Here is an 11,254-nt window from a genome sequence, read left to right as displayed (position 1 = left end):
CCATTCAACGGCACCTCTTCTACCAATCCATTGACCTGGAAAGGTCTGATCTAAATAATGCCGAACTCTTAATGCGTAATGTGGTGGGGCACCATCCTGTTGGAACATCAAAATATTCTCAACATATCGACCATCATTCTGATTTTCAATTATATCTGTTAGCGCAGGATCTATGGCATTTTGCAGTAATTCCAAATACATTTCACCAGTCAAATTTCCAGGTAAGAAATAGGACCAACCAAATGATCGCCAAAAATGCCAGCCCAAACATTTAATTTTTGTGGCTGCTGTGTGTGTACCTCATGGTAAATTCTGGGATTAGAGTCCGACCAATATCGACAATTATGACGATTTACTTCGCCATTTAAAAAAAAAGGAACATTCGTCGGAAAAGCAAATGTTAAATAAAAATTGTTCATCGTTTGTAATTAGTTCACTCATAACTTCACAAAATTCTAATCGCTTATCAAAATCGTCTTCATTAAGTTCTTGTACAAGGTGAATTTTATACGGATGAAAATTATGGGCCTTTAGAATCCGTTGGATAGTACGTCGACTAACACCACACGAAGTTTGCAATTTGCGGGTACTTAATGTAGGATCTACAATAACTTGCCCTAAAACCCCCACTTCTGTTGCTTCGTTCCTTATAGGATTTTTAATATTACGTTTTGTATTGGCGACTGATCCAGTTTCCCGAAATTTAGCTACAAGTTCTAGAACATATTTTCGGTGCACATTATTGTTCTCATGTCGCTCATTAAAAATGTGTGTTGTTCTATTAGCGCACTGATTATTTCCGAAAAATATTTCAATAATTTCAACCCTTTCTGCCGTGAAATATACCATGGTTAATTTATGTATAAAGCAATAAATGATATTTTAACAACAAAGATTGGTCAAATTAATCGCAAACTAATGTACTATTTCCTATTTAAAATAAGTACGTGGCATTCTCTACTTATCTTTCTTCAAGAAACAACTTTTTTTGTCACAAAGGACACTTCAATTGCTATTTTTATTATTAATAAACCATGGGCGTAGTAAATAAAAGCATTTACTTATTAAGAAAATGCTTTTACTCAAATTTCTTCTTCCGAAAGAAGTACAAACTAATTTAATGTACCTATTAAAGTCTACTTTAAACTTTAAATCAATAAATCTCCAAAACTACTGAATTGAATACATGAATTTTACATCATTATAAAGGGAGTTAAAAGACCTTTCAAATAATGGATCATTCGACCCCCCTTTTCATTTAAGATTTTAGGGATGATGCCACCCCCGCTTAAGGGGCTGCAAATGTTAAAGTGATTTTATGCCAATTTTGTGTCCCCCTCGAAAACAAAATCGACGGGTCCGAGCATTTTTTCAAAAAAGGAATCATCTGCCAGTAAATGCCTCTGTTTCGTTTTCGGTGCGCCACACTGTATATATCATGGGCCGTTAAATGGTTAAGTAAAACTCTTTATGGTTTGCTTGGACTTTAGAGATTATTTAACTCATTATCAACAACGTACTGAAAATAGTAATTATATTATAAAATACAGTTGTTATTAATGTACAAGTTTGCTCTTATAAGGATGCTATTATACAACTAACACCGTAACCTAAGAAAATAAATTTATTTGTTTTTTCATCTCATAACTGAATAAACTCATATTTATATTAATTATGTCTTTTCTATTTTTTTAGATGTATTTTAGGTTAGTGTAACATAAGAATAAAAGAAGAAAGCTTATATAAAAATAAATAAAACAAAACAGTACCTTTTTTGACATGTCTGTCCATGTTCCTATTCTTATGCAACCTTCAGCACTAGCTTTGGCATAGAATCTAGAGCTGTTCTGTTAACTCTCTTAGTATTTATTAAACAAGCAACAGACTTTTTCTGACTAATGAAGAAGGCAAAAATCAACCAATACTTAATTTTTATTTCATTTGAACTTTAGTTAACCCCTACAAACTTCTGTGTACTTTTTATGTGGCTTTTATATATGTGATGTTTCTTTCGTTGATAGTATATTACTATATATAGCACTTAAATTTTTAATGACCGCTGTTTTGTTCACGGTAGTCGGTGTAGTTTTAATTAAATACATTACTAGAAACAGTCTTTTGTTATGATTTATTTCCCTTCTTAATATTTCTACTTGGTCATAGTTAGGCGTGTGGCCCATCGTGATAGAATGTTCACTTAATGCTCAGGCTTGTATCTTATTCAGATTCATGTCACTCTTATGCGATGTTAATCTTACCGACATATTCCTGGACGTTTCTCAAATATATACTTTATATAGGTCTCATAGTCAACAAACAACTAATAGACTCCATCGAAGTCCTAACAGACTATTATTATACAGTTACTTAGAAAATTCTGGTAACGAATTTCAGAATACATGAAATACCGATGGAATACTTGAAAGATGAGCACGGCGACAAAACAAGACTATGACTTTTGTAACATGGAACGTACAGAGCTGGCGAGGTAAAACGGAAAATGTTACTAATGGTCTAGGATAACAAAAAATGTCGAAATGTGTCATTTCAGAAACAAAGAAAAAGGGCAAGGGAATCACACTTACTGGAAAATTTGTCTTATTGAAAAATTAAACTTAAAACCAAAATAACAAATTGGGACTCATTTAACGAAAGGTATTCTAAGGAAAGTAAGTAACTAAACATTTATGGACAGAAGAAAAATATACATTCTACCAACAACTGGAAGAAGTACTCTCAAAATAGGCAATTAGCGAGAAATGGTAATGATGGGCGACCTAAATGCAAGAACTGGAAAAAGACAAACTAATCCAGTAAGAGATAACTTCGGCGAAGAGGTGACAAGTAATAATGAAAATATACAGAGTTATAGAATGTGAATTAGATCATTACTTATTAAAGCCTCCAGATCAAATTTTCTGTAAATCTATGGACCAGAAATTAAATCGTTGATGACCTAACCGCCAAACTTATAAAAAACATAAAAAATTAAAAAGTTTATGGACCAGAAGGAATTCCTGCTGAACTTTTAAAAATTGCAACACCAACGCTTAATTTTTTAATAAATACTTAAACGAACACAATATACTGAAAGGTGGAAAGAAGGATGGATTACGCCGATCCATAAAACAAGGAGATAAGGCGGACTGCAAGAAGTACCTCTGCATTTCATCTACTAGCACTCTCAGTAGATTGTATGAAAAAGTTATGAAAACCTTAGTCGAAAACGAATAATAACTCCTTGAGCTGGAACAGCAAGCAGGATTTCGAGTTTAACGATTTTTCATCGATCACATATACACTTTCTCCCAACTAAATGAAAAAAGAGTAGCTAAAAATAGACCAACTTATCTATTATTTGTGAACGAGACAAAAATTTATGATACAGTGCCCCTATAAAGACTGTTGCAGATACTGGAAAGCTGATCTATTATTATTACACTTTTGAAACGAATACAATAATTCTACAAAGATCTTCTACCAAAAAATAAAGCTTAACAATAGGTTTTTCGAGAATCTTAGCGTAAATAATGGATTTAGTCAAAGTTGTAGTCTATCTCTGACGCTAAAGAAATAGAGGAGCTCATATGCTGGAATGGCTATACCAGTAAAAGACTAAACAACTGTATATACGCTTTATTTCGCGGACGATCAAGTAGTTGTCATGGCAAATGACCAGAAAGATCTACAATTCATGACAAAGTCATTAATATAAGAATACGAGCAATGGAGTTTAGCTAACTTTAAATAAACTCAACAAAAACTAAATATATTTGCATAGGAGGTATTAGAACTGATAAACTTAAGTTAGTAAATGCAAAGGTACTTTCATCATGTTACGAATATATCTATTTGGGGCATAGATTTAGAGAAATGGATGCACTAAAACAGAAACCAAAGAACGGGTTATAAAAGGGGAGAAATAATAGGTGCAATGAACTCACTACTCTGGTAAAAAACTATCTCTAAGCAGAAAAATATATGGCTGGATAACAGTATTTTTCAAAGCTTTTTACTATATGGATGTAAAACCGGGCAACTCACTAAGAACACGGAACAAAAACTCCTTGTTCTGGAAATTTATTTTTGGTGCAAATCAGCTAATATATCCAGAATTATGCATGTAATAAACGTCAAAAAAAAACAAATCATAGAGAGAACTACCACCATAACAAAAGAATACGATAAAAACAGTTTATTTGGTACGGAAATGTACACAGACTGACAGAATATCGACTACCGAAGTTGATATTGGATTGGCAGTCACTTGAGCAGAAAAAATAGGAAGGTCGAAAACAAGATAGAGTCCAAAAACAACGTCAGAGGGACATCTGCGATCAGAAGACTGGGCCGATAGACGTGAGTGAAGACTAAAAACCAAAGGCACATGACGCTATAAATGGAACATTATATATACAAGGAGATATCACGAAAATAAAATTAAATAAGAATACAAGAGTATATCTGTTCAGCATGTAAAGGCCATGGTTGGACCAGCAGATTTTAAATGAAAAAAAAAAGATATTAGGATATCAAATATAATAAGAAGTATGTTATTCTACCATTATTGACCATTGTACAAAAATTATTCATTGTCAATAAAAAGTGCAATGTATATTATATATTCTTTCTGACTGTTAAAGCATAAAATACCTATTTATAAATAAAACTACTGTTTATTAAGAAATGATCAATTTAATAAACTGGCTACATAATGAATTTTTACAACATCTAGTAATACTTGTTTAAAAGTTTCTATTTGCAATTTCTTGGGCAAGCTCTTCTTGTCTTTCGTAAAATTTGTAGAGTGCAACAATATCTTCTAGTTCGCCAGACGCAGGATTTTCAGGATTCTTAATACAGCAGGTTTGAGATGCTGGGCAGTCTATGTCACTAAAAAAGTAATTTCAAATAAGTATTTTTAATATAATATTATTTTCATAAAATATTATCGGGCTAACATATAGGGCATATGCAGTTTAATAAAATAGCAATTAATAGGAAAAATCAGAAAGTTCTAAGCTATTTTAAAAATTATAAACGAGATGTCTATACACTCCAATATAAATCAAGTTAACAAATAGTTTTATTATTAATGTTTTAACAAAAAGAAAGTTTCAGTTCTCAAAATATCGATTTGATAAAAAATTTCTGTAACAAAATCGTGTCCAAAAATCACAATACACGAAATAAAACTAGCTCTAAGACAAGCTAAGAATAACAAATCTTCAGGCAAAGATTGTGTAGTTTTTGATGCAATCAAAATCACTTGCGTACTTAAGAAAATAAAAAACCTTTTTAACATGGGCCTTTTGCACAGTAATATACCCGACAAATAGCACAATGCTGAGGTAAGTCTATCAACGAATCGTCTTGAGAAAAAACTTGATTTCTACCAGACAATAGTGCAAGTAAGATTTCGTACCGGATTTAGAACAAATAATCACCTACAGAGCATTAAAACGATAATAGAAAAGACTATCGAATACAATCGACCACTCGGTCTGGCTTTTGTAGATTTCCATAAAGCCTTTGACACGGCAGAATTTGACAAAATCCTGAAAGCACTACAAGCGTGCCGCATTGACTACCGATATACAATGTTAATTTATAATACATACAAGAATGCAACTATGTCGGTGAAACTAGATAAAAACACGGATCATATCCCAATCGGCAGAGTGGTCAGACAAGGTAATATCTTATCGCCTAAACTGTTTACCGAAATACTAGAATATGCTTGAGTGGAGGCGAAGAGATTGCTTGAGTGGAGGTCGAGGTTAGATAATAAAAGTAAAGAAAGGCCCCTTTCTCGTTGGACTGGCGATCTCAAGAAAATGTCAAGAAATTGAATTTAGAAGTGGACGCAATAGGCTGGGTGATGATGATGATGATGGTTAAGAAATTGCTTTTGGTAATATACATTTTAAAATATAAAACAGTTCTAGTTGGATAACTAAAAATGTTAAAATAGTAAGCACTATGTAGAGAGGCATATGGTGAAGATCATTTAGAATATCCAAACTTGTGAAAAAACCAGCTGAAATTGTATGAATATCAGCAATTCGGTCAGTAAGAAATAAAACTCTATTCTGTTCTATATTTCAATATTTCGTCACGATTTTGTAACTTCTTCAGGAAAAAACTTCAAATTTATTAATGATTGATGCTAACAAAATCTGGATATGCCATTACTACGACTATAAGACTTATAGTCTTTCTTAGTGTAGAGATTTAAATTTTTTTAATATATCTGGATGGTACTGAATTAATAATTTTTTGATTTTAATATATTTGGGAGTTATGGTTACTGTAATACATTTTGTTTTAATAGAATGGAGTGAATGTTATCTACGGATGTGAATCTTAGACCCTACGACAAGCGTCAAGAAGAAAGATAGAGGCTATTGAAATATTCTGTTGGAGAAGAATGTTGTGAGTTCCTTGGACTGACCACTGGACAAATAATTTAATTTTAAGTTAGCTAAAGGTCAGCAAACGGCGCTTCAGCAAAATTCACCTCAATAATCAAAATACTTTGGACCGGTTAAGAGTGGACGCAGAGAACACGAAAAGGCTTATTATTCAAGGAAAGGTAAAAAGTCAAAGATTACAAGGAAGATTCCCAACAAGATAAATCGACCAAATTACAAGGATAAGCACAATACTTATACATGAGTTAAAAGATGACTAAAGATAGAGATCATTCATCATCAGAGACACTAGAACGAGAGTGAATAGTGAGTGAGCGTAAGACTGATATTCAAAAATGTAATAAAAATGTAGGTAGAGTATCTAAAACATTAAGTGAGTAGTGTGTTTGTTTTTCAAACTTCTAAGGAAATCATGATATTTAAAGGAAAATTTTTAACAAAGAAAAACCAAAACCGAGTTATTACCAAAATATGTACACATCAAAAATAAAGATTCTTTATTTTTGGTTAACCCTGTATCCAACACGTTGTGAAATTGTTTAGAATCCAAAAAAAAGCATGAAGAGATCACGTTATTAAAATTGGTAAAAATAGAATTGCAAAGATTGCAAAGGAAAAGAAACTGAACAAAGAAAGAGAAATTTAACCCGAACATACCAGCCGAAAGATCCCTCAAACGCTAGTATGAAAGTTGGAAATCGGAGTCCCAACTTAGGCTACAACTTTGAAAAAATAAGGAAAAAATATTATTTGATAAAAGACATTTTCTAAAAATAAGGAAAAGACAGAAAGACAGACAAAGATAGAAAAAAATTGCTAAAACTCAAAGATTCAGATTGCTCCGCCACACACACAGAATGAAAAAAAAAAGAAGAACTTCTAACGAATTATTAAACACTAAAGCTAGTGAAAACAAAAAAAAGAGAACGCCTTTAAAGAAAATTAATGGGATCAGTAAAGGAGAATCTGAAATTGCAGAGAGCATAAGATTGGAAAAGCCTAACACAGCACAGAAAAAAATTAAAGACAACTATTGAAGCAATTGTAATAAATTCCCAATACGTAGTTAATTAGTAAAAACGAACTAAACTGCTATGTCAAAAAACTGCGAAAACTCTAAAAACAAGTTTCTATGTTGAAACCAAATAATTAGGTTAAACTGATATTTTTAGAAATTCATATCAAGCGAGGTGTGAGACAGGGCTACACTCTCTCACCTAAATTATTCATAACGGTCCTCGAATACGCCTTTAAAATGCTAAAGTGGGAAAATAGAGGAATAAAAATCTGCGTTTTGCCGACTACATAGTACTTATTACCGAAGATCTGGGTGAAGCACAACAAATGGTACAAGAATTAGAAAACTTTATGACAAATTTAGTTCCCAGCGAACACTTAATCATCGAAAATCAAGTGGTAGAATTGACAGAAAAGTACATATATCTTAGTCATGAAATCAGAATAGACAAGGACAACCAGACCTGCGAATTTCAACGACGAATAACACTTGCTTGCGACGAATAACGATAGCTATGAAACGGAAGACATTTGACCAATGCGTTCTTCCTATTATGACATACGGAGCAGAAACTCTCATGCTCACAAAAACAACAGCACTAAAAATGAGAGTGGCATAAAAGCGCATGGAAAGATCAATTCTCGGCGCGACAAAAAAAGACAAAATAAGGAATCAAGACTTAAGGAAAAGAACAGGTATCAGTGATGTCGTCGAACGTATAGCCAAGCTGAAATGGAATTGGGCAGGTCATACAGCGAGACTGAAAGACACAAGATGGACCAGAAAACCAATTGCCTGGCGCCCAAGAGAAGAAAAACGCAGCCGAGGACGACTACCAAAACGCTGGATGCACGACATTGGACGAATATCCAAGAAATGGCAACAAGAAGCACAGAACCGTGAAGAGTGGAGAAAAATGGGAGAGACCTATGTCCAGCAGTGGACAGAAGAGGTTGCATGATGATGATGATAATGATATTTTTAAAGTACAATACATTATAACAGAAAGTCTTATGTACTAAACTCACTACTAAAAGGCATCCATTACCGAATATATCATAAACTGGATATAGACAATGATGATAGACACTTGGGATTTCGCAAAGGTCTATAAACGCGTGAAGCTCTTTTTTTACTAAAAATATACTAATACACAGATGTCTAGACGTCTATCATAAAGCATCCGATAAAGCACGGTATCAACAATTAATGAATGTCTTGAAATCAAAGAAGATAGAATACAACAACCTCAGGATCATATCGAATTTATACTTTAATTAACGAACAGCTATGACAAAAATTGAAATTAGACGAGGGGTGCGACAGGGATGCGTATTATCGCTAATTCTTTTGAATGTCTTAAGGGTAAAACAGCTAAAATAAAGGTAAATGAAATTTCCATTAACAACATTAGATATGCAAATGACACTGACAGCTTAGCCGAAAATATGGAAAATCTTCAAAGAGTGGTGACTAGAATAGGGACGTATGGAAAAAAAAAATCGATAACAATGACTGTCAAGAAGATAAAATTTATGAAAATATCAAAAACTTAAAAAAATAACTAGAATCTTTAATAAACGGAACCGTTGTCGAACGAGAGGACAGATATGCATATCTTGGAACAATGATTACCTTCACAAATCTTTCCAGGCTATCAAAATCAGAGCAAATTTCAACAAAATAAGAAAAGTTCTCTGCACAAGAGATTTTAAGTTAGATCTAAGAATTAGATTGGTGAGGCTACGCTTGTTTGATTGTATTTTATGGAATGGAAGCTAGAATTTTTAATGCAAACAAACATCAAAGAAAAAATTTAAATCATTCGGGCTATGGGAAAGCTCTAAGGAAAGAGAAGCATAGGTAGCCGTAAAATATCATGGTTGCAAACCTAAGAGAATTGTACGGATATAAATCAAATGAACTTTTCAGAGCAGCTGTCTCTCAAGTCAGAATAGCTGTGATGAATGACTACATCTGTGACGTGGCAGATATGGCACTTAAAGGAGAAATTATAACAATAAATATTAATACAACAAAAAAAGGAATACTATTAACGTCTGCAACCGTATATCTACTAAAAAAAGTATATGGCTACAACATTTTACTGGTTGAGATATGTGGCAAGAATATCAGTACACAAGTGGGCAAAAAATTTACCGAGAACTATAGCAATAAATTCAAGAAGCTATAAAGTTCGACTGCTTGGTATATATTATCGATAAGGAAACAATAGGAATCAATGGGAAATAAAAATATTAAATTTACTAAAACAATTATGATAAACGTCGAGACCAATATGTAAGCACATTAAAAAAAATTAAAAGTTAATAAAAAAGTAGTTACTTACTATGCTGGTACTCCATAGTTCCTGGAACACTTATCGAGACAGGAACACACTGCGTCTATACATTCGCATTTAACGGCATCTGCACCATTTTGTGTATACAACAGTACGCACAGCGTCAAGGCGAAAAGAACTTTGGTGTATGACATGTTGTTCGAGTTCCTACTGTTACAAGATCGTACTCAGGAGTAATACTGTAAGCAGGTCTGCAGTCTATTTATTGCCCACCTTTTTAGAGAGACGTTTATCCGATATTAATTAAAAATAGCTACCTAATTAATCTGTTATCTTTTTCTTCTAATCGACATCCGAGTTCAAGGCATGGTTCCAAAGATATTGGGCAGGCTGATAGCCTTATCTACCTTAATATTAATTAAATAATTAGTGGTCTAATTAGAATTATATATAACAATATTGTGGCGGCATAGAAGATATCTGAAATAAAAAAGCTTTTATTGATTTTTATTACTTAATTTGCTTTTAAAAATAACTTAATTTGCTTAATATCCGAAATGAGAACGGAGACCTTCTGACGGACCTCTGCAGCATACATGAAATTTCCCTCACAAAGAACAATACAAATACACTTTTGAAAACAGTAGAAAACAAACATGTACGATAGACTATATTCTGTCGAATAGAGAGTTACAGCCCTCTCAAATCTTGGATGTAAGAGCACTAAAATTAGCAGAAATAGGAAGCGATCATAAACTGGTATTGTGCAAAATTCGAATAAAAACACATATATGTAATAACAAAACACCAGACTACACCAAAAAGATAAAAGTCGAAAACTTACAGGATTACTCCACAAGATACCTAGTCCAAAAAAGAATAACCGAAAAAAGCAGAAATATGTACATATATCACAGAACGTGATGGAGTCGAAGAAAGCTGGGCAAAAATCATGTCTAATACCTTAGTCTCGGTCAAGGAAGTTTTTGGTGAACGAAATATAAATAAATATAAATCCATACCAAGGCAAAGAACTCCATAGTATTGTACAGAAGTGAAGGATAAATGTAAAAAAAGAAAAAAGCTTACCTGAAATACATGTCAACCAAAACACAACAGGCATACCATAATTACAAGACATATAGAAATGAAACACATGCACTTGTAAGAAAAAATTAAAAAATGATCACTGAGAACGCTTTTCTAAAGAAATGGAACATGATTTTAACGGCCTGCAAAAGGAAATATGGCGCTTCATAAGAGGCCAAAGAACAGAGGTAAAGGAACTAATAGAAACAAAACACATAAAAAAGAATACGTGGATTGACTACCTAAAAAAGTTATATGCAGAGAAAGAACAAACGACGGTAGAACCGGAAACACAGAAATTACCACAAATAAAGAACTTAATATAAATGTACAAAAAGTTCAGAAACTACTTGAAAACCTGAAGAACAGACAAGCAGCAGGTAAAGATGTGATACCAAACGAGTTACTGAA

General features: G+C 32.9%; 1 long non-coding RNA gene across 1 annotated transcript; it reads right to left on the bottom strand.

Annotated features, from left to right (window-relative positions):
* Positions 1–4,675: 4,675 nt before the first annotated feature.
* LOC140440533 (uncharacterized) lies at positions 4,676–10,044 on the bottom strand. Its single transcript, XR_011950863.1, has 2 exons — positions 9,803–10,044; positions 4,676–4,893 (listed from the first exon to the last, which is right to left on the bottom strand). It is a non-coding gene; the product is annotated as an uncharacterized lncRNA (long non-coding RNA).
* Positions 10,045–11,254: the final 1,210 nt, after the last annotated feature.

Source organism: Diabrotica undecimpunctata, chromosome 5, assembly GCF_040954645.1.
Source record: "Diabrotica undecimpunctata isolate CICGRU chromosome 5, icDiaUnde3, whole genome shotgun sequence".
NCBI classification, from domain to species: Eukaryota; Metazoa; Arthropoda; class Insecta; order Coleoptera; family Chrysomelidae; genus Diabrotica; species Diabrotica undecimpunctata.
Note: the sequence above shows the minus strand (reverse complement) of the source record. Positions and strands in the feature narration are given on the sequence as shown.